We start from the raw sequence: 7,925 nt of genomic DNA on the forward strand, positions 1-7,925 counted from the left end.
GTTGGAGACTTCATATCTGTCAACTCGAGCATTTTCTTGAAATATAAACTTCAACTCCTGTGACATTTCATATGCTCCATGGCGTTCAAAACGTCTTTGAAGTCCCGATTCTAAGTCGTAAAGCATGGCACACTGAACTATAGAGTAGTCATTAGATCGAGTTTGCTAGACGTTCATAACATCAGCATCTGCTTCTGCAGCAGGCCTTTTCACCTAGCAGTGCATCAAGGACATAATTCTTCCATGCAGCAATGAGGATAATCCTCAAGTTACGGACCCAGCCCATGTAGTTGCTACCATCATCTTTCAACTTAGATTTCTCTAGGAACACATTAAAATTCAAGGGAACGGTAGCACGGGCCATTGATCTACAACATAGATATGCAAAAACTATCAATACTATGTTCATGATAAATTAAGTTCAATTAATCAAATTACTTAAGAACTCTCACTTCGATAGACATCCCTCGAGTCATCTAAATGATACGTGATCCAAATCAACTAAACCATGTCCAATCATCATGTGAGATGGAGTAGTCATCAATGGTGAACATGTCAATGTTGATTATATCTACTAAATGATTCATGTTCGACCTTTTGGTCTTCAGTGTTCCGAGGCCATGTCTGTACATGCCAGGCTCGTCAAGTTTAACCTGAGTATTCCGCATGTGCAAAACTGCCTTGCACCCGTTGTATTTGAACGTAGAGTCTATCACACCCGATCATCATGTGGTGTCTGTCGGTGTCAAAACCGGCGGATCTTGGGTAGGGGGTCCCGAACTATGCGTCTAAGGTCAATGGTAACAGGAGATGGGGGACACAATGTTTACCCAGGTTCGGGCCCTCTCTATGGAGGTAATACCCTACTTCCTGCTTGATTGATCTTGATGAATATTAGTATTACAAGACTTGATCTACCACGAGATCATAATGGCTAAACCCTAAAAGTCTAGCCTGTCTGACTATGATTATTTATCTACGGACCTAGCCCTACGGTTTATATAGACACCAGAGGGATCCAGGGTTACATAAGGTCGGTTGGAGAGAAAGGAATCTTCATATTTGGTCGCCAAGCTTGCCTTCCACACCAGGGAGAGTCCCATCTAGACACGAGTAGAGTCTTCGGTCTTTGTATCTTCACATCCCATCAGTCTGGCCCATGTCCAATAGGTCGGATGCCCGAGGATCCCTTAGTCCAGGACTCCCTTAGTAGCCCCTGAACAAGACTTCAATGACGAGGTGTCCGGCACGTAGATTGTCTTCGGCATTGCGAGGTGGGTTCCCCTTTCTGAATACTCCAAGATGGTCTTCGGACATAATGAACGTGTCCGGAGCTGCAATACAAGTACCACACACAACCGTAGAGAACATAATATTGCACCAGTCCAATCCACTGACAACTTTTTGTAACGTGACATCACGTTTGCCCGATCATTATTTCGAACCATTTCTTGTCCCATCGTTCCATGTTTAGTGGCGCGGTTTTTATTGGCACGTCTTGTCGAAGCAGAGATCGTGTCCCCTTATCGCGGGATTCTCATCAATACGAACGTGGATAACCCAACCGTTCCATTGGTATGATTCCTTAGGAATAGGCGGGTTTTCAGGCTTAGGTGGAGGCGTTTAATATATGTTGCCTTTATAAAGGAGCCAAGGGACGCCTTGTTTTGCGTCAACCTTTTCCTTATCCCTTCCAACTTCGAGTTCTAGCACCCAAGGCTCGACTTCATCGCTTCAAGCTTCCCAATCATGTCCGGACCCAGCCCACAGGGGAGCGATGGGTGGCCTCCTTTGTTACGGAGGACATCATGAAGCTTCGTGCGGCCAGATACCTGACCGCAGAGATCCACCATAGGATCCCTGCTCGAGGACAGGTTATTCCAACTCCCAGATCCGGCGAGAGGTCGTATTCATCTCCGACTTCCTGCGAGGGCTAGGATTCGCTCTTTACCCCTTCGTCCGGGGGCTCATGTTTTAGTACGGACTAGATTTTCACGATCTAGCCCCAGATTCTTTCCTTTACATCTCGACGTTCATTGCCACGTGTGAGGCCTCTCTCCGCATTGCCCCACACTTCGGCTTATGGCTCAAGACCTTTAGTGTTGGGGATATTACTGCTGGGCGTAAACCGGCCTATATGGGCTGGGTCAACTTCATCAGTAGTTCAAGAGTGCTAAAGCCCGAGAAGACAGACGAGGGCCTAAGGCCCGTGGTCGGTTTTAGACTTGTAGCTGTAAACCGGCATTTGTATATAAACTTGTATTGTAAGTTAGGAATAAGGAGAGACCAACCCGGATACGAATATGGACCGGTGTTGAGACTCTGTGAACCGACGGGCGTCACCCGTGTATATAAGGGGACGACCCGACGGCGGTTCAAGGACAGACAACAACTCGAGACATAGGCGAAGCTTGTTTGCTCCCTAGTCATCGAAACCCCATCAATTCCATCACAACTAGACGTAGGCTTTTACCTTCATCGAAGGGGCCGAACTAGTATAAACTCTCTTGCGTCCCTGTGTCCGCTTTAACCCCTTCAAGCTAACCCGTCACGATGGCTCCACGACTAAGTCCTTTCTCTATGACATCTGCCGTGACAAAACCACGATAGTTGGCGCCCACCGTGGGGCTATCGCACGATGGTTTCAGGTTCTTGGAGGGCCGCTTTGAAGGACTCGAGGGCTATGCTGTAGGCCGGATGACTAAGAGTCGTAGCGGCAAGCTCTACATCGACGACGCAGGCAGGGGCCCCGAGGCCGGCTCAGTTGAGTACGGGTACCGGGTCCCCTTTGGTGGCATTCATGTTTTCATTGGCAAGATCGGTGAACCGGGCCCTGAGCCGGACATCTGCACAGTTCACGTTAATCCGGAGACTATTTGCCCGGTTTGATCCTTGCTGTTACCATCCTATTATGGAGTAAACCGGTGTTCATCAACCCGGTTCGGCTATCAACTGCAAGTTGTCAGTACATGATCAGTTATAATCCGACGATTATTAACCCAGTCTGGTTGACTACAAGTCGCCAGTATTATATATGGATAATCCGGTGTCTATCATAACCCGGTACGGTTTTATCATAAACTGGCACAATATGGAAGGAGTTATCAGTACTCAAGATTTGGGTTATCACCTTTACTACAAAAAGTTGCTAAAACCAACAATGTAATTCAATGTCACAGGTATGATATATTTCATATTTAATTATTCTTAAATGCAGCCTTGGTTATAAACCTAGGTTATATGTTGGGCATTATGACCCGTCTGGCGGTAAACCGCCAGGACACTTTAAACTTGTTGTATGCAGAAACAGGTTGAATAAAGCATGATTATAAATCACCGGTGTTTATTAAACCGGTAGTATGATCCAGTGTTTATTAAACCGGCCTGGCTGACAATAAGTCGCCAGTATATATTTGGATTGCGCCATGCGAATCATGCGCTTATAAATCATTGGGTTATATTATTCAAATAGCCAAACTTGGCTGAAATTTCATTATGATATTGAATGAATAAGGTTTTCGTACCGGATTATATTATCTTGAGTAGGCAACATGGCTGGATTTTTATTATTAAGGTTTTCAAAGTCGCTATAGCGCAATGTCTACTATTTTATCAAAGGATATGATTTATTCTACAATGGAAGGAATAGTCCCGAGTCGCTGCAGGCTTACAACCCGGCACTTGGGGGCTACATTATTCAAATCGAGATTACATGCAAGTCTCACGTCGCTGCAAGCATGCATCATGAAACTTGGGGGCTAATGCCAAGTTATTTTTAGTCTTATTGAAGACCCGACTCATCATATTATAATGAGCCGGCCCTTGGGGGCTACCAATTGCTCCTGTCAACAATTCAAGGTACACAAGTTTTTATCCATTATATTGAAGGGTCCACTCCTCAGTTGGTAAAGCACAAAGCTCTTAACCTTGTGGACGTGGGTTCAAGCCCCATGATGGGAGTTACATCATATGATGTTATTTTCAATGAAGTATATATAAAGTCCCAGCTCAATATTATCTTACTGAACCGGCCCTTGGGGGCTACACATCACTGCTAAAATCTACATGATTATATTTACAAAGTCCCTGCTCATTATTGCATAATGACCCGGCCCTTGGGGGCTACACTGATTGAAATTTTATAAGCAATTACAAGTCCCAGGTTGCTGCAAGCATGACAACCCGGCACTTGGGGGCTACATATATGGAGTATTCAGTTTATATGATTGAGATGAACAAACCGGATTTCTTCAAGGTTGAAACACTTATTGGAGCAAGTCTTAAGTTATCACTATGTTCTCCTCTTAAGACTTGGGGGCTACAGGTATTATGCATATAAAGGAGGAACATCTTCATTTTATCAGTTTTGAGCAAATCAGGAAGATCAATTACATGACCCGGTGTCGACAACAATTATGACCTGGTGCCATCAATATATATAAACCGGCCATCACTAGTAGAAAAAGGGTCAAACGTGAAGCACATTAGTGCCGGTTTGAATTAGAGCCGGCACTAATGTGTACATTAGTGCCAGTTCAAGGCGGCGATCAATAGTACCAGTTCGTGGCGAACCTTTAGTACCGGTTCATGCCACGAACTGGTACTAAAGAGGCTGTGTCATCCTGCGGTCAGGCTATGGCCCCACCATCACCATTTAGTGCCGGTTCGTACCACGAACCGGTACTAATGAGGTTATGGCAAGCTGTTTTTAGTCCCACATCGCCAAGAGAGAGGCAGTATGAGCGGTTTAGAAGCCGTGAGTGCATAGACAATGACGAAGAGTTGCAATGCTCACCTACATGTTGATTAGCTTCAAGCCTTGCGGAATAGCATAGATTGCACTGAGCTATGTGCAGTGGCTTAGTGCAATCTATAGTATTCCGAATGGCTTGAAGCAAATTAACCAGCATTGCACCTCTTTTTTTATTTTTAATAACTTATTTAAACTCTGGACTTCTTTTGTGTTCAGTATGCAGCATTTAAAGCGACGTCATCAATTTCCAACATGTTCTGACAGCATTTGTTGTTTTTCGGTCATTTACCTAATTTTTTGGAGAGCTAAATGACCGTGAATTTGAAAATCACTACAAAATGAATCCTGAAAATGTTGAAACTTGGCATGGTATCATCATATCACCCGCATAGCATGCGCGAAAGAGTAGAGAGGGTCACGGCAAAAACTGGACGCACTTCGTGTACAAACTGGACAAACTCTTTCCGAGTATCAGGGTTTCGGAGTCCGGAGTGGGTACTAATGTGCATCCCACCAATCAGGAAGAATCACACGGATCGTGTGTTTCTTTCTAGTTCTTGTGAGTCGTTGGATCAAAGGTGTGTTTCTTCCTAGCTCATGTGAGTCGTTGGATCGAAACTACCACAATCACTTTGTGAGCCAGACGACCCTATATATAGCCCACCTCTCGCCTTCCCTGCATAAGTCTTTCAGTTCATCGACTACATACATCTACCAGTTCATCAACTGCATACATCTACCAGTTCATCGACTGAATACAAATCATTCGGATTCGCCATCATACATCCAACCGTGCATTTGATATGCATATATATGCATCACGAGCCACGGTTGGGCTGTATGATGGCGATACCGATTGGTTTGTTCTAGATCCGACATAAAAGGTTTGATACAACTTCTTTTTTGTGACATAAGAGCTATCTCTCCTCCTACCTATTTTAGTTACACAACTAACTATTTGTGCCAAATTTTCACTTTTGTTGTTGCTCTTGCATCATAAGCATCCATGTTAACTGGACTTACAAGTAATGCAATTTAACCAAACTATCTTGTGATCTTCGCCAAGAGAGAGGCAGTATGAGCGGTTTATAAGCCGTGAGTGCACAGACAATGACGAAGAGTTGCAATGCTCACCTACGTGTTGATTAGCTTCAAGCCTTGTGGAATAGCATAGATTGCACTGAGCTATGTGCAGTGCAGTCTACACTATTCCGAATGGCTTGAAGCAAATTAACCAGCATTGCACCTCTTTTTTATTTTTAATAACTTATTTGAACTCCGGACTTCTTTTGTGTTCAGTATGCAGCATTTAAAGCGACGTCATCAATTTCCAACATGTTCTGACATCATTTGTTGTTTTTCGGTCATTTACCTAATTGTTTAGAGAGCTAAATGACCGTGAAATTGAAAATCACTACAAAATGAATCCTGAAAATGTTGAAACTTGGCATGGTATCATCATATCACCCGCATAGCATGCGTGAAAGAGTAGAGAGGGTCACGGCAAAAACTGGACGCACTTCATCTGTTACATGGCCACTTCAATGTTTTTTAAACTTATTTGAACTCCGGACTTCTTTTGTGTTCAGTATCTAGCATTTAAAGCAATGTCATCAATTTCCAACATGTTCTGACATCATTTGTTGTTTTTCGGTCATTTACCTAATTGTTTAGTATGCAGCATTCAATTCCCAGAAGAAAATAAATAGAAGAAAATAAATAATGCAGAAAATAAAAAAACTATGCAAAAAAATTACTCAAAAATAAATAGAAGAAAATAAATAATGCAAAAAAGAAAAAACAATATAAAAAACTACTCAAAAATAAGTAGAAGAAAATAAGTAATGCAGAAAAGAAAAAACTATATGAAAAATTTGTTGGCGCGCTACCCAGTGGGCCTGCCAGACCTAGGGTTTGCAAATGCAGACCCAGAAGGGCCAGCAGGCTCATAGGGCAGCGCGCCCTAATTAATTAGGCCCAGAAGCCTGCTATATAGAGGAGTTCGAAGAGGTAGCCGCGGCTGGGTTTATAAACCAGTGCGGCTGCCCTTCGCCGGGCGAGGTGGGACTAAACTTTGGGGTGGCAGCGCAAGGCCTTTAGTACCGGTTGGTGGCTCCAACCGGTACTAAAGGCCCCCCCTTTAGTACCGGTTGGTGGCTCCAACGGGTACTAAAAGCCTTCGTTTCCCGCCGCTTGGCCTGGCGAAAATAGGCCTTTAGTACCGGTTGGAGCCACGAACCGGCACTAAAGGTCCATCCTATATATATAGCACTTACGAAAATTTCAGTTTCATCTCCCCACTTCGTCTCCGACCTCTCGCGAGACATCGCCGCCCGTCGCCCGTCGTCCGTCGTCATCGTCGCTGTCCCCGCCGCCGCCCGTCGTCGTCGTCGTCGTCTCGCGCTGCCGCCCCGAACGCCGCCGCCGTCCGTCGTCTCGCCGCGGTCGTACGTCTCTCTCGCGCCCACACACACATACACACACACATACATACACACACATACACACACACACACACCGGCACCACCGCCCCGTACGCCACCGCCCCCGCCCCGTACACCGGCGCCCCCGCTCGTACGTATGGGGCGGCGGCGTACGGGGCCGCACACACACACACACACATACCACACACGCATACACACACACGTACACACATATACACATACACACACATACACACACATACACACACACACATTTTTTTACTTATTTTCTGTTTTTTAGAAAAGTTAATTAGATGATCGAATGTTAGATTAATGTCGAATGTTAGATGAATTAGCTAGGTAGATAGAAAAATTGTCGAACTAGAGATTAGAACAAGTTGAATAATTAATATAACTAGTTTATTTTTAGTAAGAAAATTTAGGTATATGAGATTTGAACTAGTTCAATAATTAATATAACTAGTTTATTTTTAATAAGAAAATTTAGGTATATGAGATTAGAACTAGTTGAATAATTAATATAACTAGTTTATTTTTAGTAAGAAAATTTAGGTATATGAGATTTGAACTAGTTCAATAATTAATATAACTAGTTTATTTTTAGTAAGAGAATTTAGGTATATGAGATTAGAACTAGTTGAATAATTAATATAACTAGTTTATTTTTAGTAAGAAAATTTAGGTATATGAGATTTGAACTAGTTCAATAATTAATATAACTAGTTTAT

The sequence above is a fragment of the Triticum dicoccoides genome, chromosome 4A (assembly GCF_002162155.2).
Source record: "Triticum dicoccoides isolate Atlit2015 ecotype Zavitan chromosome 4A, WEW_v2.0, whole genome shotgun sequence".
NCBI lineage: Eukaryota > Viridiplantae > Streptophyta > Magnoliopsida > Poales > Poaceae > Triticum > Triticum dicoccoides.